At 41.2% G+C, this 22872-nt stretch overlaps 1 long non-coding RNA gene across 1 annotated transcript; it reads right to left on the bottom strand.

Annotated features, from left to right (window-relative positions):
• Positions 1 to 459: 459 nt before the first annotated feature.
• LOC126962650 (uncharacterized) lies at positions 460 to 2109 on the bottom strand. Its single transcript, XR_007728759.1, has 2 exons — positions 1926 to 2109; positions 460 to 1273 (listed from the first exon to the last, which is right to left on the bottom strand). It is a non-coding gene; the product is annotated as an uncharacterized LOC126962650 (long non-coding RNA).
• Positions 2110 to 22872: the final 20763 nt, after the last annotated feature.

The following is a 22872-nucleotide window of genomic DNA, read 5'->3' as shown; positions in this document are numbered from 1 at the left end:
ATTTCACACCTGTTGACTCATGAAATTTTCCCTAGAATCTGCAAATTCCCCAAGTCTTTGGAGGTTTGATGATCACTCACGGGTCAGCGGTACTATAAGAGGTTCTGGGGAGATTGACTCAGTGGTCAGCAAAGGCTCTTCCGAATCTTCAGTCTGATTCTGAGATTCCCCAGGGACAACTGGAGACTTTCTTAACATCTCTTGATTGGGAAGACCATCTGCTTCATCCTCTATTGCAACAGAAATAGCCATTGGGAAGCTCCATGGTGAGGCACAATGAGTTTATTCTAGTATGTGTGACTTGGTTCATTTTATTCCGTGGTTTCCAGTTGTGGGGACTTGGCCAGGTCACACAGCTCCCCTGAGCCTTAGTTTCACTCAGAAAATGAGGATAACAATTCTACTTGCCTCACAAGATTGTTGTGAAGATTAAATAAGACATGTAAACATTTGCTTATAGTAATTTCACACCACTTTACTGTGGAATCAAGGACAGAATTCTTACAGAGGTCTTGGTTACTTAAGAAAACATCCAATCAAGGATTTGATTCACAGGAAACCCTCACCATCTTTCTCTTTTTATTTTTTTTCTTTTGAGACAGGGTCTCACTTCGTTGCCCAGGTTGGAATGCAGTGGCGCAATCTCAGCTCACTGTACTCTCTGCCTCTCCGGCTCAAGAGATTCTCCCGCCTCAGCCACCGAGTAGCTGGGATTACAGCCATGCACTACCATATCTGGTTAATTTTTGTATATTTTGTAGAGACGGGATTTTGTCATGGTGCGCAGGCTGGTCTTGAACTCTTTGGCTCAAACAATCCACCTGCCTCAGCCACCCAAAGTACTAGGATTACAGGCATGAGTCACCACACCTGGTCCTCGCTTACTTTCCTACTTCCTGTGAGCCAGGTTACCAAATTGATGAAATTAACCATAACGTCATTGTGATGGGCAAGCAGATATATTAAAGCAAAGATACAGCAGGTTAACATTATTAAATTATGCTCATCCTAGGACAAACCTGGCCACAGGAGGCCTTTGCCAATATTATGGAAAGTGTTGTGATCATCTCCTTTAAAGCTCAGCTAAAGGTTTCTGGCTGGACTCCAGGCTGCTTCAAGCTCTTTACTTGTCTTTATCATTCTTTAAGGAGGGACCCAGACACAGTGCGCAGAGGCCTGAATCCTCTAGACCATTCTCTCTCCACCATGAGTCCTGCCCTGGGGACCTTTCCAGCTCCCTTTCACCTTATGAGCCAGAAAATCAGGCTGGAGCCTAAAGAGAACAGAAATTTCAGAATCAGGCGTGTTCTGAGACTGTATGGGGGAGCTGAAGGACACAGTGGGCTTTCTACATTGGAGACTTTCCATCATACTCTCTCTGACCAGGGAGAAAGGACAGATGTTGCGTGATTTTGCAGTCTATGGCTGCTCATATGGCTGCAGTCTATGGCTTCTCATTCTCACTGCTCTCTACACCTCATTATTTACTTTACTCCCCGAAAAAATTTCTCCCTAACAGGCTCAATACCCAACTTCTGGGTATTGTCACCCACATTTGCCTTGGTTCTACCTTTTCAGATTGCAGGATCCCAAGGTGTTGCTTGGAGTAGCTCAGATTCTCCACTAGATCTAAGATCTCACCTAGTCCTGAGGATTTCCTTAAAGGGAAGGGGAACGAGAGACAGACAGAGAGAGAGAGAGAGAGAGAGAGAGAGAGAGAGAGAGAGAGAGAGAGTTGCTGCCTTTGCTCTATAGCATCTGCTTGGTGAAGAGGCTCAGGATCTGGATCCTCGCCCCTCAGCTCTCAGGAACCCCATTCCCGCCTGACAGGGGTGGCAAGTTCATCCTATTATTCATTAAGAAATTTGAAAACAATCATTCAGGAATTTTAGGTCGAGAGCTGGAAAACCCCAAGCCTCTGTCACCTGAGCCAAGGGAGATACTGTGAGCACCTGCAGGATACACCCACGTTCTACCACCTGCCTGAAGAAGCCTGTGGTTCTTCTCAGCTTCTCAAGGATGAAGTGCAGATCATTTTCTGCTTGAGCAGAAGAGCAGGCCAAAGAGTTCATTGGCTCAAGGAGCATCACAGCCACTGAGCTGCACCTGGCAGAGAAGAATCCAGGGTGTGATCCACAGCCAAGGCCGGAAGTAGTGGGGCCCGTACTTGACCTCTCCAGGGTGAGTCGTGACCCAAGTGCTGAGCTGTAGCCCATGAGTGGGCCCTCTTGCCATTTCCAGTTTCCTCCCAAAGACAGGCCAGTGTTGGTGATTTCATTTCTCATAATCTCCTTAGGAGCACAGGCTTTGGTTTGTGCCTTTTTTGGATCAGGTTCCCTGCACTGCAGTTGCTATAACTAAAACTATTAGCAACAACACAGCACCACAGAAGCAAGTTAGTTGCTAATGGAGTTTGCTGATAGTGCTATCTTCTAGAGACCACTCTAGTAACTGGAGAGCCTTGGTGTAGAGCTGATGATAAAACCTATTCCTGCTTTTGTCAGTCATAAGGAGCATTTCCTTTCTAGACAGAGGAACTGAAACCCACATGCCAGCCCAAATTTACCAAAAGCAGTCACTGGAATACTCATCACACCATCATGTCTCATGTTATCCCTTTCATTACCTTCAAATGCAGCCCCATTTCCCCAGGACTAGAACTCCCTTCTGTGGGCAGCAGGACTAAGGCCCCTGAGTTACTTGTAGTGACTCCTCATTAGATGGAGGAATGTGCCAGTATTTTCAGCAAAACATGAATCTGATGAAACATTGACTGAACTGTCTCCTAGTTTCAAAACAAATCATCACCACTCAGGCCCTCTATTTAGGGCAATCAGAGTCAGAAATGGGAAAGCATCTTGTCCTCCTACCTTGATTAACAGTAACTCTAATAGAGGGATGATGGTCAAATCCTCTCTCTAATGTGCAGTCATGAAGGATTTAGGCTCCACTGCTCCTGCATTTGGGTGGGGCCTGAATCGCTTTCAGTCTAGCACAGGCGGGTCACTTCAGGCCTTCCTACCTCCATCAGCATCCTTCAATCCTCCCCCAACATCTCTCATTTATGCTTCCTATTGATTCAGAGGTCCCATCCCGAGGTGCTAAAAGAAACATTCATTAACCTTTCTACAAAGTCATGAATAATACATGGAATTCATGAATTCATCCCTACTGAAACCATCTTCAGAAATTCAGATGTAGTAGCCTTCTTTCTGAATGATTTTTTTTTTTTCTTTTTTTGAGACGGAGTCTCCCTCTGTTACCCAGGCTGAAGTTCAGTGGTGCGATCTCGGCTCACTGCAAGCTCCACCTCCTGGGCTCACGCCATTCTCCTGCCTCAGCCTCCCAAGTAGCTGGGACTACAGATGCCTGCCACCATGCCCGGATCATTTTTTGTATTTTTAGTAGAGACGGGATTTCACCGTGTTAGCCATGATGGTCTCGATCTCCTGACCTCGTGATCCACCCGCCTCGGCCTCACAGAGTACTGGGATTACAGGCATGAAACATCGCGCCCGGCCCTTTCTGAATGTTTTAAAGGTCGCAGGTGACCTTGATATTCCATAGACAATGCCTTGCACAGCTCAGTGCTTCTGGGGATGGGAGCCAGCTAACCTTCCCTGGAATCCCAACTCTACGTCCTGTTTAGAACATGTGATCCAATTTTGAGAAGCTCTTTGTATGTAGCATTCACTCAAAGTTCACAGGTTTAAGAAAATACAGATTAGCATTCAGAGGAAAGAGAAGTGGCAGAGGTGAAGATGCCTGGTCAGTGTGGCCACAATGTCGTGGGGGAAAAGTCCTGGATGAACAGAGGGGACAAATACAAGTGGGTGGTGGGAAATGGAGCAATGCAGATGGAAGGGACACTGTCCAGACAACCTCCCAGCTAGAGAGAAAGGACAGAATTCAAAAGAGAAAAGACATAGAAGCTGAGGGGTGACAGAAAGTCAGAAATAAGACAGTGAAAATCAGTCACCTCTAGATGTGACTGTGGTTTACTGATAGGAGAAACAATGTCACTCGTATTTATTAAATACTTTGATATTATAATCAGTATAATAGTACAAGATGCCTTTCTGCTCCTAGCTCTACCAGATTGCCCTAAATAGAGGCCCTGGGCAATGTTAGTTTGTTCTGAAACTGGGAGCTAGTTCAGGCAAAGTTTTATCAGATTCATGTTTTGCTGAAAATACTGGCACATGTCTCAGTCAATGAAGGGTAACTCAAGGGCAGTCCTGCTCCCCACATAAGGGAGTTCCGGTCCTGAGGAAATGGAACCACATTTGAAGGGAACAAAAGGGACAAGATGGGACACGATGGTGTGATGAGTATCCCAGTGACTGCTTTGGATAAACTTGGGTTGGGCATGTGGGTTTCTATCCCTCTATCTAGAGAAGGAAACATTCCTCGTGACTGACAAAAGCAGGGTCAGCTACTGATCGTCAGTCCTGCTCCAAGGCTGTCTTTCAGTTACTGACATTTGAAGGCCAGTGTTCACTCATGTCTACTCCAAATCCAGTTTCCAGGAAAACACAATAAATGGTCAGTCCACTAGAAGTGAAGAAAGTAGTTTTTGATGGGTTTATTGTGTTTCTGAGAATATTTCAGAGAAGAGGAAGAACAGAAGCTTCCCAGATGGGCTGCTGGCCGGCAAGATTGCATTTTAACCAGAGATTTTGCCCACCCTGACCTATTTTAGTCTATCACACAGTCATGGGGTTGAGCAACCCAGGACAAACAGGAGAAAAAGAAATGGTGATTGGTGCTCATTTGAAATCCGGAGGGCCCAGGAGTTCCTTAACCTTGCATCAAACCACAGAAGAGAGCACTGCAGAGGCAGCATATTGACATGGCTTTAGGTCATATTTATGGCCCTGTGTCCCTAATCTGTCCATCTCTGCTCTGTCCTAACACCTCAGGTGACTGGTGACCAGTCCTCCTCAGGCCTCAAGGACTTGTCACATGGTCTGTTACTTTCCTGTGTTTTCTGGCAATTCTATCTAACATCTTCAGAGATTTTTCTTAAGATAAGATCCTAGGCCCGGCGCGGTGGCTCACGCCTGTAATCCCAGCACTCTGGAAGGCCGAGGCGGGTGGATCACGAGGTCAGGAGATTGAGACCACAGTGAAACCCCGTCTCTACTAAAAATACAAAAAAATTAGCCGGGTGTGGTGGTGGGCCCTGTTGTCCCAGTCACTCTGGAGTCTGAGCCACGAGAATGGCCTGAACCTGGGAGGCGGAGGTTGCAGTGAGCCAAGATGGTGCCACCGCACTCCAGCCTGGGCGACAGAGCAAGACTCCGTCTCAACAACAACAACAACAACAACAACAAAATATATATAGAAGACCCTAACAAGGATGTTTCAATGATTTAGGTGCACGCGTAGGTTCCAAAACATTTCTAAGAGAAATAATAGTAGCATTATGCTGGAGACAACATGCTAAGTACTACTTAACTTATCCCTTTAATTTTCACAATAACCACAGAGGTAGGCATTTTTAATTCCTCTTATGAGTGTGGAAATGGAGGGTCTCAAAATTTAAGTGTCTTCCCCAATGTTACATGGGTGTTAAGGAAGAGACCGTGATTTGAACCTGGAACTATTCCTAAATCAGCAGTCTTAGTTACTCTTTATTTGTTTACTTATTATCTGTGTCTTCCTGTCAGCCATTGTATTCACTACTTACCTAATAAATAGTAGGTCCAAAATAAATATTTGTAGAATGAATGAATACTATCTCTCTTTAAGACCTAAAGACTGGAGATGTGCTGGGCGCGGTGGCTCATGCCTGTAATCCCAGCACTTTGGGAGGCCAAGTGGGGTGGATCGGGAGGTCAGGCGTTCAAGACCAGCCTGGCCAACATAGTGAAACCCTGTCTCTACTAAAAATACAAAAAAAATTAACTGGGCCGGGCGCTCCCGGCTGTATTCCCAACACTTTGGGAGGCTGTGACGGGTGGATCACCTGAGGTCAGGAGTTGGAGACCAGCCTGGCCAACATGGTGAAACCCCATCTCTACTAAAAATACAGAATTAGCCGGGCGTGGTGGTATATGCATATAATCCCAGCTACTCGTGAGACTGAGGCGGGAGAATCACTCGAACCTGGCAGGCAGAGGTTGCAGTGAACCGAGATTACGCCATTGCACTCTAGCCTGGGCAGAAAGAGTGAAACTCCACTCAAAAAAAAAAAAGGATTAGCTGGGCATGGTGGCAGGTGCCTGTAATCCCAGCTACTCAGGAATCGCTTGAACCTGGAGGCAGAGGTTGCCATGAGCTGAGATTGCACCACTGCACTCAGCCTGGGCGACAGTGGCAGTTCAGTGTTTCATTTCATAGTTCACTGAAACACTGGGGTCAGTGTCTTGTGCCCATAAGGGGTCTAGACAATGCTGCAGCTCCCTGGTACAAGAATGTGAATTTCTTTTTACCTTGCAGAAATATTTCATGTTGAAACTTTTGTAGGATTTCACTCTTCTTTTGTTGTTGTTAATATCTTGCATTCTAGATCAACTGACTGAAGTTATTACAGTGCTGAAAAATTTGAATTTATATAAATCATGAGAAAAATCTTTTTCAGAAATGGGGAAAGTAAAATTTAGCCTCAAATAATGATTTCTTCTTATTATTTATTTATTTTTTTTTTTACTCTGGGAATAGTCAAATCCTTTCTCCTGTAGCTTGGGGTAGTGATGGGCCAGGCCCCACTGCCCCTTCATTTGGGTGGAGCTTTCTCACCACTTTTAGGCAAGCATGTGCAGGTTGACTGCAGGCCTTTTGACTTCCTTCAGCATCCTCCAATCCTCCTCTGACCATTTGCATTTATGCTCCCTACTGATTCAGAGGTCCAGTCCTGAGGGGCTAAAAGAAATGTTCATTAACCTTCCTACAAAATCATGAATAATCCACAGATTACATTGAATTCATCCCTACTAAAACCACTTCCAGAAATTCAGACACAGTAACTCCCTTTCTGAATGTTTAAAAGCTCTCAAGTGACCTTGATTTTCCATAGCCAATGCCTTGGAGCAGTGCTGACAATATAGCAGAGTGCTTCTTAGGGTGGGAACCAGTTGGCCTTCCCTAGAATCCTTACTGTAGGTCCTGTTCAGAATATGGGATCTCATTTTGAGTATCTCTCTTAGTATTTGGCATATATAAGAAGTTCACAGTTGAAGAAAATGCAGACCACTATTCAGGGGAAAGAGAAGTGACAGAAATGGAAACTCTTGGTCAGCGTGGCTGGAAGCATCTGGGGGAAAATGGGCTGGATGCCAAATGGGGCAAATGCACATGTGTGGTGGGGAGAAAGCAATACAGATGGAAAGAACACTGCTCAGACAACCTCCCAACTCCGGAGAAGGCACTGAATACAAGAGAAGAGGCGACATGAGACTGGATGCTGAGGCAGGCCTCAAGTCAGAAATTATTTAAAGTCATTGACAATCAGATACCTGTTGACATGACTTCAGTTAGTTGATAAAATAATACTTTCCAAAATTTAGAGATAAATTGATCATTGAGGGAAAAAAAATGTTCACTTGTGGCTTAATTTTGTTTTGGCCCTCTGAAAAAAATGTATTCATGATTTCAGTTAATTTCTATTTTCCAGGTTTATAACAACTTAATCTGATAGATCTAGCCTGCAGGATATTAAGAAAAAAAATTCTACAAAAATCTTAAAATCAACTGTTTCTGCACTAAAATAAAAAATCACCTTTTCTTTACCACTGACCCCCAAAGTTGGCTGGACTCCTTAATGGCCAAAAGGCCACCAAAACTAGTATTTCAATGAGCCGTGAAACAGGACAGTAAAAGGTGTCCTTCCACCATTATGTCTCCATTACTTAGATCTTGAGGAGAGACAGTATTCATTCGTTCAATAAATATTTATTACAATGTACTTTTTTTCAGGTGAGTGGTGAGCACAATGGGTGACAGGCTAAGACCGAAAATAATAAAATAAAGTGTAATTAATGCCACTAATTTTTAAATTAAATAGTTCAGGGTTCATATCTTGGGTCTACTACTTAACAGCCATGTAACTTTAGGCAAGACAGTTAAACTTGTATAGCATCTGTTTCCTTGCTTGTAAAAGAGGAATTAGAAATGCTAGCCAGGCACTGTGGCTCATGCCTGTAATCCCAGCACTCCAGGAGGCCGAGGTGGGAGGATCACCTGAGGACAGGAGTTCAAGACCAGACTGGCCAACATGGTGAAACCCTGTCTCTACTAAAAATACAAAAATTAGCTGGGGGTGGTGGCAGGCACCTGTAATCCCAGCTGCTCGGGAGGCTGAGGCAGGAAAATTACTTGAAGCTGGGAGACAGAGGTTGCAGTGAGCTGAGATTGTGCCATTGCACTCCAGCCTGGGTGACAAGAACAAAACTCCGTCTCCAAAAAAAGAAATGCCTACCTCTGTGGGTATTGTGAGAATTAAAGGGGTAAGTTAAGTGATGCTTAGAGTATCCTGTTAGCATATCCCCAGCATAGAGCTGGTATTATTCTACTTAAAGATGTTTTCACATATAAGAGTGCTCTTATATCATTGCAACACCCTTGTTGGGGGTTTTACCTTAAGATATATCACTGAAGATGTTAGGTACAACTGTCAGAAAACACAGGAAAGTAAACAGGGCATGTGACTAACCTTGGAGACATGAGGAGGGCGTCACCTGAGGTTTTAGGACAGAGCAGAAATGGACAGATTAGAGACAGTAGGCCAGAAACATGACCTGGAGCCACGCCAGCACACACACTGTTTCTGGTGAGCTCTCTTCCACGGTTTGATGTAGGGTTAAGGAGCTCCTGTGCCCTTGGGGTTTCTCAGTCAAACCAGCTGCCATCATTGATTTCTTTCCTGTTCTTTCTGGTTGTTCAGCCCCAAATATGTAGAAGGAACTAAAAGAGGGCAAATGATTTTTAACATCAACTGATTTTTTAAAATCCTGATTTAAGACAAGGATTCCACCAACAGGAATGCAAAGAGGAAAAAGAATCAAAATTCAGAGTTAGACTTACTATATATAATTTCTGAGTCCACAATTGTCCCGAAAGCCAAAATTCAAGAGACAGAACAAGGTTTTCTTTCTTTGGAGAGAGAAACAGCTGTAGGCTTTATTGAGCAGAGTGAAAGTGCAAAGCTTCCACATCGTGGAAGGGGTCCTGAACAATGGATGGCCAGAGTTAGATTATATGATTGCTTTTTAAACTCTTTAATGTGGGAAACGTGTGTGGCAGGAAGATGTTACCAGAGTGAGAAACAAAGGTAATTAACTGTTTGTAACATGTCTTAGATCTTGAGAAAAATGGGACTTGCAACTTAGGTTTTATCTATTTTATGACTTTGCAGTGGCACGGCAAAGGAGACAGGATCTCACAGGACTTTACAAAGTATGTTTACAAGGAACTGGAATTGGGAGCATAGATAAGGTCTGCTGGTCACAGAAAAACGGGCAGTTAACATTCCTTTCACTTTAGTCTCAAGGGAGAGGGAAGGGCGAGAGGGAGAGAAAGACACAGGGAAACTTACAGCAAAATTTTCACTGTTTATAGCTTGGGGAAGAAAACACACGCACAAATCCTGGTGTTAGGAATATTTTAAGCATATATCTTCAGTATTATCCATCCAGGACGGAAGTCCTGATGCAGGGAGTGAGTTTCACAGCTTTCCGAGCCCCTACTCGACCCAGGAAGCTCAGCTAACCCCTCCTCTCAGTCCCCCCCTAAACAGAACACCCCAACTGCTGTTGGGAACAGGGCGGCGGTCGTTCTGGCTACTTCCTGCTGATTAGGGGCGAAGAAGGGGCCCTGCAGTTGTGGTGTCCTCCAGAGGGGAACTTTCTAGGCTAGTTGAGGGACCAGTGGGTCGATCCAGGGGTACTCAGTAGAAGCCGTGGGTTGAACTCACTTGAGGTTTTTATTTGTAAGACCATTTGTAGCTTGATGGCCTTGATCCTGGAGGAAACAAATTTGACAAGGAGGTTAAAACTGCAAGGCCTAAAGGCGAGTAATAGTAGGATGACTGTTACAGGTCCTAGAAAGGGGAGAAGGCAAGGTATCCATTTGTTAAACATATTCCGGGGTCCTGAGTGTTTAAGCTCCTTTTTGCTATTTTCTATTCATTCTCTTATTTATTTACTTGTTTATTTACCTTTTTAGTAATGATGCCTGACTGGTTAACAAAATAGCAACCTGAACTGGCAGTTAGAGTGCAGGGGAAGGTAGAAGAAGGCATTTTTGAGGTCCAGAGCAGTGGACCATTTTGCTTCTTCTGATATCTGAGAGAGCAGTGTATAAGGGTTGGGAACAGCTGAATATAAAGGAATTACTGCCTCATTGATGATTCTGAGGTCTTGCACTAGTCTCCACTGACTATTTAGTTTTTGTATTTTTAGGACTGGATTGTTGCAAGGACTACTGCATTTTTTTTTTTACTAAGCCTTGAGTTTTTAAATGTCTAACAATATCCTGTAATCCTTTGTGAGCTTCAGGCCTTAAGGGATATTGCCTTTGATAAGGAAAAGTGATGGGGTCTTTTAGCCTGATTTGAACTGGATGGGCATTCTTTGCCCTTTTGAATTGTCCTTCCAAGGCCCAGACTTCAGAGTTGATTCCTTCTTCAAGTAGGTGACAACAAATGGGTATTTTTTTCCCCATATTCATGTAGGTAATAACGCCAGCTCTGACTGATATGTCCCTCCCTAAAAAGGGTGTGGGACTTTCGGGCATAACAAGAAAGGCATGTGAAAAGAGCAAAGTCTCTTAATTGCAGCTGAGGAGGTGAGAGAAATACCTGGTTACAGGCTGTCTTAAGATTCCTCGGATAGTAAGGGACTTTGAGGATAGTCGTCTGGGGCAGGAGATTAAAACTGAGACGGCCACACCAGTGTTCAGGAGGAAGTCCACTTCCTGGCCCTCAATGGTCAAACTTACCCAGGGCTTTGTGAGGGTGATGGCATGAGCTGGCGCTTGCCCTGGGCACCCTCAGTCCTGTTGCCGAATCATTTGGTTGGGTGCTTCTGGCCCAGAGAGCCTTCATCCTCTGGGGCACTGCACCTTCCAGTGATTGCCTGGGCATATTGGACATGGGTGAGGGGGCAGTTTGTTTCTGGTTGGACAATCTTTCTTAAAGTGTCCTTGCAAACTGCACTGATCACAAGGCCTCCTAGGCAATTGGCCTGCTCCTCTTTTCGTTCCCTCTGAGCCACCAAGGTCTCCCTGTCTGAGGGCCATGACTAAGGCTGCTGCCTTTCGCTTATCTCGCTTTTCCCTTTTGGCCTATTCCTCTTGGTCCCTGTTACAGAACACCGAGGTTGCCAGGTTTAACATTGCCTCCAAATTTTGTTCTGGGCCTAAGGCAGACTTTTGAAGTTTTCCCCTAATGTCAGCTACTGATTGGGTGATAAATGTACCTTTTAAAATAAGTTGGCCTTCTGTGGAATCTGGAGTCAGGGAGATGTACTTTCTTAGGGCCTCCCTTAGCCTTTCTAGAAAAGCAGAGGGGTTTTCCTCTTTTCCCTGTGTAATTGTGGATAGCACTGAGTAGTTCATAGGCTTTTTTCCTAGTCTTCCTCAACCTTTCCAAAATGCAGGTTAGCAAATGCCTGAAGCTCCAATCTCCATGATCTGAGTCAGTATCCCAGTGAGGGTCTACAGTGGGGACTGCCTGTTGCCCTGTGGGGAATTTTTCCTTTTCCTCCGGGGCCATTCGATCATTTACCTGACTAAGGTACCACAGATCCCCAAATTGCCGGGCTGCTGCTAAAGTTGCTTCCTTTTCAGTGGGACTTAAGGTCTGATCAAGAAGTAACATGATCTCTCTCCATGTTTGATGAAAGGACTGCCCTAATCCTTGCAGGACATCTATGTTGTTATCAGGATCATCCGAGAATTTCCCTAAATCTGCCTTTATTTGTTTTAAATATGAGAGTGAAAAGGGAGCATGCACGTGAATGGGCCCAAATTCTCCTACTGCTTGTAAGGGACATAGTTTTGGTGTCTGGCTCATAGAGTCTGCATTCTCTCTCCGGTGTGTTTTTAACACTTCGGGGGGCCCGGATGGAGGAGAGTCAGTGGGGGAGGACAGTGGGGCTGAGGGAGGAGGCCCTGAGAATGGGGACAGTTGTGGGCCTCTATCATTTGGGCAAAACTTGCAGACTTGGCACAGGGCAGTATTTTCACAAAGGGCAAATAAGGGACTTCACTCCATTTACCTTCCTGTTTACCGAAAAGATCTAGTTGTAGAAGTGTGTTATAATTAATACTTCCCTCAGGGGGCCAAGTTTCTCCATTTTGTAAGGAATACTGTGGCCAGACAGTGGTATAGAAGAAAATTAGCCACTTCTTTTTTAAGGTTTCAGGGTCGAACTTGTCCCAGTTATACAGGATAAGGGAGTGTCCGGTTCTGAAGGTGTGGTGCCCATCACGTGATGATCTAGATGCCTTTCCCGGAGTCTCCTGGCTGACTCACCAAAATGTAACGTTTAAGGTTCTTGCCTAGCCACGCCAAAGAACTGGTGTGGCAGCTGACCGCAGCCAGTGATAGAGACACAGACCGATAGAGAGAAACAGCTGTAGGTCTCATTGAGCACAGTGAAAGTACACAGCTTCCACAGCATGGAAGGGGTCCCGAACGGGTAGCCCCAGAATAAGGTTTTCTAAATTGCAGTAGCCAATCTGAACACTTCTCAGATGAGCCCAGAGGTCAGTGTCCAAGGAATTAAGTGTCCATGGCCTAGGGCAGTGGGAGGAAGAGGAGAGAAAACTTAACCCTAAGGCTGGGAGAAAGGTAAGAGTTTCTGCAAGAAGCTGAGAGCTGTAGCCTACTTGGACTCAGGCCTTGGGTGGTTGGACTTACAGTGCATGAGTTTTGGAATATTTCCGCACATGCTTGGCATGGAGGGTGGGGAGGCAGGTCAGATATCTTGGGATGACCAAAGGCAGCAAACACAGAATGCTCAGAAGACCCCAGGACCCTTGCACAACCATGGGGAGGAGGAGTGGCTTCCAGAAAAATGAAAGATACTAGTTTTTGGGGGGTGGTATCCAGGCCAGATTTATTTGAAGAAGATTGAAGGAATATGATAATTCCAGAAAATGTGCTGAAGGGCATGGCTATAGCATGGATGAAACATAAAGGGACTAAATAGTTACTACAAAATTGAAGAAAATAGCAGAGGGTTTATGTAGCCTGGAGAATTCAAGTTTACAATTTCTCCTTAGGCCTATGCTATGATTCCTGAGGCCACTTAATTTTCAGCTCTACTCAAACACTAGCGAGGATGAAGTCTGACAAATGTGAAAAAGAAATGGAGAAGTCTCTTCAATGGTTAGGACATTTTCTTCATGTGCCACGTGCACTCAGTCGGGTCTTGCTCTTTGTCTGGTGACCTTCTTTTCCACACTCCATCCTTCTCCCCCTGACTTCTTCACATTGCTCTTACAGAGGGGAACTATTTTTAGCTGATGCCTTACAATTCGCACAGGGAGTGTTTAGTGAACTCAGAGATCTACACAGTCTTGGTACAAATCCCATACAGGCTGTGCCAAATAGTCTTTTTTTAGAATGGTCAGGGTTTAGCACCAAGACTCGCCTAAACAGAGGGTTGCGTGGGGTGGACAGACACAGTCCTGAGGGCCCATGGCTTGATGAGTTGAATGCAGGCTGATATTCAGACCCCGCAACATCTCCCTCTAAGCACCTTTGTACCGTCTACAAAATTGGTACCCACAGATAGATAATCTGCAACTCACCCCTGAGCTCACCCCTGCTTACTCGAAGCTCACCTTCCACGATACTTTGGGAAGGCAGAGGGCAATAATGCCTTGCCACGCTCCCACTCTAGAATGAGGTACCTGGACGTGCACTTGCTATGCTCACTAGTCTTCCAGCCCATCACCACTGCCCCCAGAAAGCTCACACAATCTAGGTGCCCAACTTTTTCTTATACACTTGCCAACAGGTAGAGTGAAACATTTTCTTGCTTATCTGCTCACTGGGAACCAAATTTTACTTTTAACATGGTGAAACAGACATAACATAAACGTGACCATTTTAACCATTTCGTGTGTATGATTTATTGGCTTTAAGTTCATTCACATCGTTGTTCCGCCTTCACCACCATCCGTTTCCACAGCTTTCTCATCATCCCAGACTGAAACTCAGAACCCATTAAACACCAACTCCCCATTCTCTTCTCTCCAAGTACCTTAATTTTTAAAAAATAAGTGTAATATTTCTTAAATGATGTATGTTTATTTGTTGTTGACTAGCTGATTGACAACCTTCCCCATGATTCAGCCTGAGGTCACTGCCCCCTGGTTTCTGAGATAGATCCTTCCCAGGCCTCACCCACCTACTCTTTATCTGCTGATGATGCCATCATGGGACCCCAACAAGAAAGCAAGGATAGTTCATGTGCAAGGGAAAGGTTTTTGTGTGAGAAGAGCATTTCCTGAGAATTCTAGAAGGATGTCTGGAACCAGAGCCTGCTGTGGAAAGCACAGCATTTTCCTATCAGCCAAATAGTTACATAAAATAAAATTAGATTAAGATACACCCAGAGGCAGCATCAAAGGCGGGAGAGGGAGGAAACTAGCATCAACCTGCATTTATATTGATGCCTGAGCAATAGGAACAGTCTGGAGTGTGAAATGCTATTTTTTTATTAAGATGTTTGTCTTTTTCTTACCAAGTTTGGAGAGCTTTGTGAACATTACTAATAATAACAAATTATCTGAAAAATGAAAATATTTGCTTTCAGCCTATTTGACCTTTCAATTTGGTTTATTGAATTTATTGCCAGAAAAAAAAATTAATTTTTTATGTCATCAAATAGGCATGTTTTCTTTGAAAACTTCTGTGGATTTCTATCTTGATTTAAAACATTTTTGTCCCAAGTTATTTTAAATATGCATTCTTCATGGTTTTCATTCAAAACATACATTGGTTTTTGTTTTACATTTAAAATATTTCATCCATTTATTTGGGGGGTTATGAAAGGAGTAGGAGTCCAACACTCTTTACTTCCAGGAAAATAGCAAGGCTGTGACAGACTCATTTACTAAATAAATAATCCCCTTGTTACATTTAAGTAATATATTCATTTTTTATTAAATTGCTGTATTTTCATTTATTTCTATATTCTGTAAGGTATTCTTTTGATTTAATTGTATTGACTATGCTACCTTCATAATGTTTCATTTATTCTTCCATGAAAATTTTAAGATAATAATTCCTAATCCCAATGATCCTATTCAGTTACCTACTAGAATTATGCTAAATTTATATAACTTAAAAACATAATACATTCAGTTATATCCTGCCATCCAAGGTTGCAGTCTAATTCCATTTATTCATTTATTATTTGATGTCCTTCAATACGTTTTATTAAGGACTTTTTCCATTTTTCTGAATTTTCTAAATATTCTACATTGTCACTTTTTAACTTTTGTGATTTATACAATAAAAAAATTTAAGACATGTCATTAAAACAATAAGATATTTGTGCAATCAAAATGGTTTGTCTTTCCCCTTAACTACACCTCATCATCCACCATCTCTCTGCTGTCTACTCTGCCTTCTTTTTCCCAGAGCAATAGGATAAAATCATGCCCAGAAAGCCACCTCTCACTGTCTCCTACTGTGAAGCATTTCCCTGAAATTAGAATCAAAGCAAGAGGGAATTACAAAAAGGCCCGACTCCTGGGCTCACTTAATGGTGTCACCGTAATTTGTATCCTGGCCCTCTCAAGGGCATACTTACCAAAACAAACTGACTCCATATTTCTTGCAGAAGATGTAAAGTACCTACATATCCTAAGACTAAGATGCGTCAACATCCAGAACAGTTTGAAATGTGAAAACTGTTCTCAGATCTATGAGAAAAGCGGTAGTCTCTTCATATTGAATAAATCTCACCAGGGTTTTCCCTGAAGGGGCCAGGCTGCTACTTGCCCAAAAGGCTGGTAGGAGGCAAGGAAACTTTTGGTGACCTCACAAAGGTTTCATTTCATCACTTCACCTTGCAAAAGGGACATTTCACTGGTTGCACAAATTTCAACACAGCGACACAGGAAACATGACATCACAAAAGGTGCAGAATAAGGCTCCAGAAGGTGACACCAAATAAATGGAAATTTATGAATTACCTGGAAAAAAAACTCAAAGCAATGATCTTAAGGCAACTTAGCAGGATGCAAGAGAATACACAGAGGAAAATCACTGAAGTAAGAAAAACAATCTAAGAACTGATTGAGAAAGTTAAAAAAAGAGATAGATATCATAAAAAGAACCAAACAGAAATCTTGGAACTGAAGAATTCAATGAGCACAATAAAGAATACAATTGAAATCTTCAACAGCACTCTAGATCAAGCAGAAAAATAAATTTCTAAACTTGAATACAAGTCTTTTGAAAAATGAAGTCTAAGGAAAAAAGAGAAAAAATAATTTTAAAAAACAAATAAGAAAGCCTATTGGACCCATACAACACCATTAAGAGGACATGGTTTGGCTTTATAGGAGTTACAGAGTGAGAAGAGATGGGGAAAGTCACAGAAAGCCTATTTAACTAAATAATAGCTGAAAAGTTTCTAAGCCTTGGGAAAGATATGAAGATATAGATCCATGAAGTTTAAAGGTCCCCATACAAATTCAACCCTAAGAGTTTCTTTCTGAGGCATATTAGAATTGATTCATCAAAAGACAAAGAAAGAATTCTAAAAGAAGCAAGAAAAAATTGTCAAGTCACCTATAAGGGAATCTCCATTATATTATGAACAGATATCTTGGCAGAAACCTTGCAAGCTAGTTGATATTGGGATGATGTATTCAAACTGCTGAAGAAAAAAATTCTGCCAATTGTGGATATTATACATAGCAAAGGTATTCATCAGAAATAAAGAAGAAATAATTATTTCCCAGACAAAGACAGGTTGAGGGAATTCATTGCCCCCATATCAGCCTTCTAAGAAAGCTGTACAGGAGTTCTTTAATCAGAACCAAAAGGACAATAACTACTAACATGAACACACAAGAAACTGACAGAGGTAAATTCATAATTAAATTGAGAATACTTCATTACTACAATGTAAAAACACTATTAAAGGTAAAAATCAAAACAATCAACACTAACTATATTTAAAATTCATTTTAGGGAAGGCCCAATATAAAAAGATCCAAATTAAGGCAATAAAACTATAAATTATGTATGTGTATGGGGGGAGACATCTAACATATGTGTATGCAACCAAAGTTAACATTTTATCATTGTAAAATAGCCGATTATGGCTATAAAGTTTGTTATGTAAAACTCAGAGTAATTGTAAAGAAAAAAAATACAGCAGATACACAAATGAAATACAAAAAAAGACTCTAAGCATATCATGACACAAAATGACCAAACCAAAAAGGAAAACAATAAGAGAGGAAGTAAGAAACAAAAGATCTATAAAACAAGCAAAAAACAGTTAATGAAATGGCAAGAGTATGTTCTTACCTTTTAATAAAAACTTTGCATGTAAGTGGTTTAAATTGTCAAATTAATAAATATTAAGTAGTTACATGGATTAAAAAACACATATACCAAATATATGACTGCATACAAGAAAAGCACTTTACCTCTAATGACACAAATAGACTAAAAGTGAAGGAATGAAGAATGAAATTTCATAAAAAGGGAAACTGAAAGAGAGCATGAATAGCTATATTTAGAGAAAATAAACTTCAAGTTAAAAAAAGACAACATGGAAACAAACAAAGAGGATTATTATATAACGAAAAATGGATCAATTAAACGAGGGTATAAAAATGTACATGTATATGCACCTAACACTGGAGCACCCAAATATATATAACAATTACTATTAGACATAAAAGAAAAGATAGATTGCAATACAATACTATTTGGGGACATTCACACCCCACTCTCAGCAATGGTCATCCAGACATAAAATAAACAAAGAAACATCAAATGTAAAAGTCTAACCTAACAGACATTTACAGAAAATTCTAACCAACAACTGCAAACGACATCGTACTTAATAGCAAAAGGAACACTTTCCAGAGTAGATATATGTCAAGCAACAAAACAAATTGTAATAAATGTGAGAAAAATGCAAGTCATTTCAAGAATATTTTCTGACTACAAAGGTATAAAACTAGAAATGAACAACAGGAGGGAATTCAGAATTGTTACAAATACATGGAAATTAAACAACATGCTCCTGAAGAACCAATGAGTCAACTAAAATTTAAAAGCAAATTTTACAATTTATTGAGGAAAATAAAATTGGGGATACAATTGACCAAAACCTGTAGGCTATAGCAAAAGCAATTTTAACAGGGAAATGTATAGCAGTAGATGCCTATAAAGAAAAGGAGAAAAGAAAGAAAAGAAAAAAAGGAAAGAACAGGAAAGGGAAGGAAGGAGGGAAGGAGGGAGGGAGGGAGGGAGGAAGGAAGGAAGGAAGGAAGGAAGGAAGGAAGGAAGGAAGGAAGGAAGGAAGGAAGGAAGGAAGGAGAGGAAAGGAAAGAAAGGGAAGGGAGGGAGGGAGGGAGGGAGGGAGGGGAAGAAGGGAGGGAGGGAAGAAGGGAGGAAGGAAGGAAGGGAGGAGGAGGAAGGAGGAAGGGAAGGAGGGAGGGAGGGAAGGAGGGAGGAAGGAGGAAGGAAGGAAGATAGGAAGGAAGGAAGGAGAAAGAGAAAGAAAGAAATAAAAGAAGAAAGAAAAAGAAGAAGAAAGAAGAAAAAAAAAGAAAGAAAGAAAAGAAAAAGAAAGAAATTCTAAGCACTAAATCTAAGTGCATTTTGCCATACTAACCATGCTATTTTATGTTTGCTTTATCCCGTCATAAAATCCTCCCTTTATTTCCCAAATTGATTATTCTTCAGCCCAAGCATCACCTCTCTTAGAAGCATCTGAGTAAGCTAAATGCATCATCTTCATGCTCCTGAAGCTCACTGTTTCTTCACCACATGCCCTATTGCTTTTTGTTCTGTAATTTTTTTAAATAGCCCACATGAAATTAAGAATTCCTAAGGCCAAGATGGCTTATTTATATCATACAATGCCTGTTTTATTTTTCTTTTTGCATTGACATAGGTTAGGTATGCAATAATTTCTGCCAAAATTTCTCCTGAAGCTATTTACATTTTTCAATTACATATCATTCCCACTCCGACCACCCAAACACATGAAGAAATAAAAAATGCCAATTAGTGGCCGGGCGCGGTGGCTCAAGCCTGTAATCCCAGCACTTTGGGAGGCCGAGACAGGCAGATCACGAGGTCAGGAGATCGAGACCTGGCTAACACGGTGAAACCCCGTCTCTACTAAAAAAAAAATACAAAAAACTAGCCAGGCGAGGTGGCGAGCGCCTGTAGTCCCAGCTACTAGGGAGGCTGAGGAAGGAGAATGGCGTAAATCGGACAGGCGGAGCTTGAAGTGAGCTGAGATCCGGCCACTGCACTCCAGCCTGGGCGACAGAGCGAGACTCCGTCTCAAAGAAAAAAAAAAAAAAAAACCAATTAGTAAATTAGTATTTATAATTTTGTCTTAAAAGAAGGTTTTCTGTTTATTAGATAAAATGTAAGATAAGACATTTTGTTCTTTAAATAAAAATTAAGTGATCACATAATTACTTATTAAACTTTGTCCTTTTGTTACATCGTATTGCTTTAATGTTTTTAATTTTGTCACTGTATTAGTCAGTATTCACACTGCTATAAATAACTTCCCAGAGACTAGGGGATTTATAAATGGAAGAGGTTTAATTGACTCACAGTTTCACATGGCAGGGGAGGTCTCAGGAAACTTACAATTATGGTGGATGGTGAAGGGGAAGCAAGGACCTTCTGCACATGGTGACAGAAAAGAGTGAAGAAGGAACTTCCAAACACTTATAAAACCATCACATCTAGTAAGAACTCACTCACTGTCATAAGAAAAGCATGGAGGAAGCCTCCCCCACGATCCAGTCACCCCCTCCCTGGACACGTGGGGATTATAGGTCCCTCCCTCAACTCATGGGGATTACAAATCGAGATGAGATTTGGGTGGAGACACACAGCCAAACCATATTGGTGACCTACAGTTCTTTAAGGAAATCTATTTCTAGGTCAGTTTTGCAAAAGCTAAGGGTTCACTCTATACTACAGGCGCCCACAACCGCGCCCGGCTATTTTTTGTATATTTTAGTTTTTGGTCTAATCTCCTGACCTTGTGATCCGCCCGCCTCGGCCTCCCAAAGTGCTGGGATTACAGGCGTAACTTTTTAAAATAAGTACTCTATATATATATCTATTTTTGTATAATTAAATATATTAGTTTAACTTTTAACAGTCTATTCTAGCATTGCTCAACTCCTTTTTTATCATCAACCCCATCATAAAAGGATTTTTAGATTTCTTTCTAATAGAACCCTTATAAACTTTTACTTCCACAGATGTATTTATGTATTATATTATCCATGCTTTATACATAAGAAAAGTAAGGTTTTTTTGTTTTGTTTTGTTTTGTTTTTTTGGCTCCCCAAACCTGATTTTATACACTGGGAACGGTATACCACTGTTGAGAATGCGTGCTCTAGCCAAAAAGAGTCTTCTGTAACTTCCTTACGTACCATAAACATTTTCACATAAGCATTGTTCTTTCAGTAGTCATTACAGTGGCATCGCTTTCTAAAATATTTGCCCATATTACTATATGGGGCAACTCAGGGTATCTCTGAGCTTGTACTCAATATTCATTACTTCTTAAGTAATGAAGTAAGGGAAAAATACCGACTCCATGAATAGCATTTTATGTGACAATCTACTTAGCCCAGGCCTTTCTGTTTATTTGATTGTACTTAAATTTTCTGCCAAGTTATAACACAAAGTATTGTAGTTTGTTTTCTTTCTTTCTCTCTCTCTCTGTCTCTCTTTCTCTCTTTCTTTCTTTCTTTTTTCTTTTTTTTTTTGAGACAGAGTCTCTCTGTCACCCAGGCTGGAGTGCAGTGGTACAATCTCAGCTCACTGCATGCTCCGCTTCCCGGGGTCACGCCATTCTCCTGCTTCAGTCTCCTGAGTAGTTTTCTTAAATAACTATTTTAAATTGTCTTCTCTATGCTTATTGAATATGTGACATTTTGCTTATCAGATGTTTTTATGATCCTATATACTAATTCCAAGTTTTAATTTTCTTTTTTCTAGTATTCTGTTGGGTTCAATATAAACATGCCCAGGCATTTCTCTGAAGAGTCAAGAGTAATCTATACCTTAAGTATTGTCCTTCTGTCTGTCACAGGGCTTTTTGTTATATTACATTGTCTCACAAATCATTTTCTTGTATCATTTCTAGAAAAAAAATCATAACTGGAAACTGAAAAGAATGTGACAGCCAGGTTGGATTCTCTGTGAAATTCGATACGATGAAATTTTCTGGGTAACATTCAAGTAAAGGATTAACAGATTTGTAAGTAAAACAAAAGCAATAAAAGTGTCTCTGGCTAATATAATAACTATTTAATGAGAGAAAAAGATCTCTTAATTTCCCAATACTATCAATCATTTCATTTGCTGAATATAAGCTCACGTTTTTCCAAATAATAACCATAAAATTAAAGGGTTTTTTCTCTATTTTACACACATTGTCACAATTTTACCTATCTTGATAACATCACTGGGATAGAGCCAGGTATAGGTTCCAGTTTTGTTTTATCATCACTCATTCCTTGAGCTAGTTTAGTAATTTTCAGCTGTTTCATTACCTTAATCTGGGATGTCTCTGAGTAGGTTGATGTGGAAATGGATGTTCTGTGTTCATTTTGCTGAGAATTCACTGAAGTAACTGAGGATCATGTTTTCTACTATCTTGTCCAACATAGTAATTTGGAAAAGAGAATTAATTGGAAGAAACAACTTATCTTTTTGTATTTACTCCCTGGGACTGCATTCATTGGTAGAGAAAAAGAGCTAAGATGTACACAATGTGAAACTGCCTTTTGAGTTAGAAATTATGACCTCAGATTCTGCTGTGTTCTTCCTTTCCAGCTGCCTTCCTTCAGATATACTTTCCTAGTACCTTCCTGTGTGCTACTGTGTAGATAGTAGGTCACTATTTTAGAATCATTCCTCAGCAGCAGGCTTTATGCAAAGTGCTGTCAGTTTGTTTCTTTTAATTGTGGTGTAAATGGTACGGCTGCTTACCTTAATATTAATTATATACCCACTCTTTAGAAGTTACAGATATATAAAAGGCTCAGATACTTTATTAACATCCTTCCGGTTTTTTTTTTCTGGTAAAGTAAGAGAAAATAAGCCAGATTGGAGATTAAAAGGTGTAGGAAATTTCATTTGGATTCTATTTCTTTGTTAATTGTTAGCATGCAGGCAAAAAGAGGAATATATATATATTTATATACAAAATATATAAAATTTTATATATTTTGTGTGTGTGTGTGTATATATATATATATATATATTTTTTTTTTTTTTTTTTTTGAGACAGACTCCCTGTCGCCCAGGCTAGAGTGCAGTGGCATGATCTCGGCTCACTGCAAGCTCCACCTACTGAGTAGCTGGGACTACAGGCACCCACCACCACACCTGGCTAATTTTTTGTATTTTTAGTAGAGACGGGGTTTCACCGTGTTAGCCAGGATGGTTTCGATCTCCTGACCTCGTGATCCACCGTCCTAGGCCTCCCAAAGTGCTGGGATTACAGGCGTGAGCCACTGCGCTCGGCCAATAAAAGGAATATTTTAATATCAATTGGCCAAGCAGAAATTTTTCAGAGAAGAATAGAATGTTTTCAATGATGTTATTTATGGAGTGTAACTGTTTCACAGGAGCAGTGTAGTCAGTAGAATTAAATGATACTGTAT

This window comes from Macaca thibetana, chromosome 9 (assembly GCF_024542745.1).
Source record: "Macaca thibetana thibetana isolate TM-01 chromosome 9, ASM2454274v1, whole genome shotgun sequence".
Lineage (NCBI taxonomy): Eukaryota > Metazoa > Chordata > Mammalia > Primates > Cercopithecidae > Macaca > Macaca thibetana.
The sequence above is the reverse complement of the archived record's forward strand: the minus strand, read 5'-3'. Positions and strand labels throughout refer to the sequence as shown.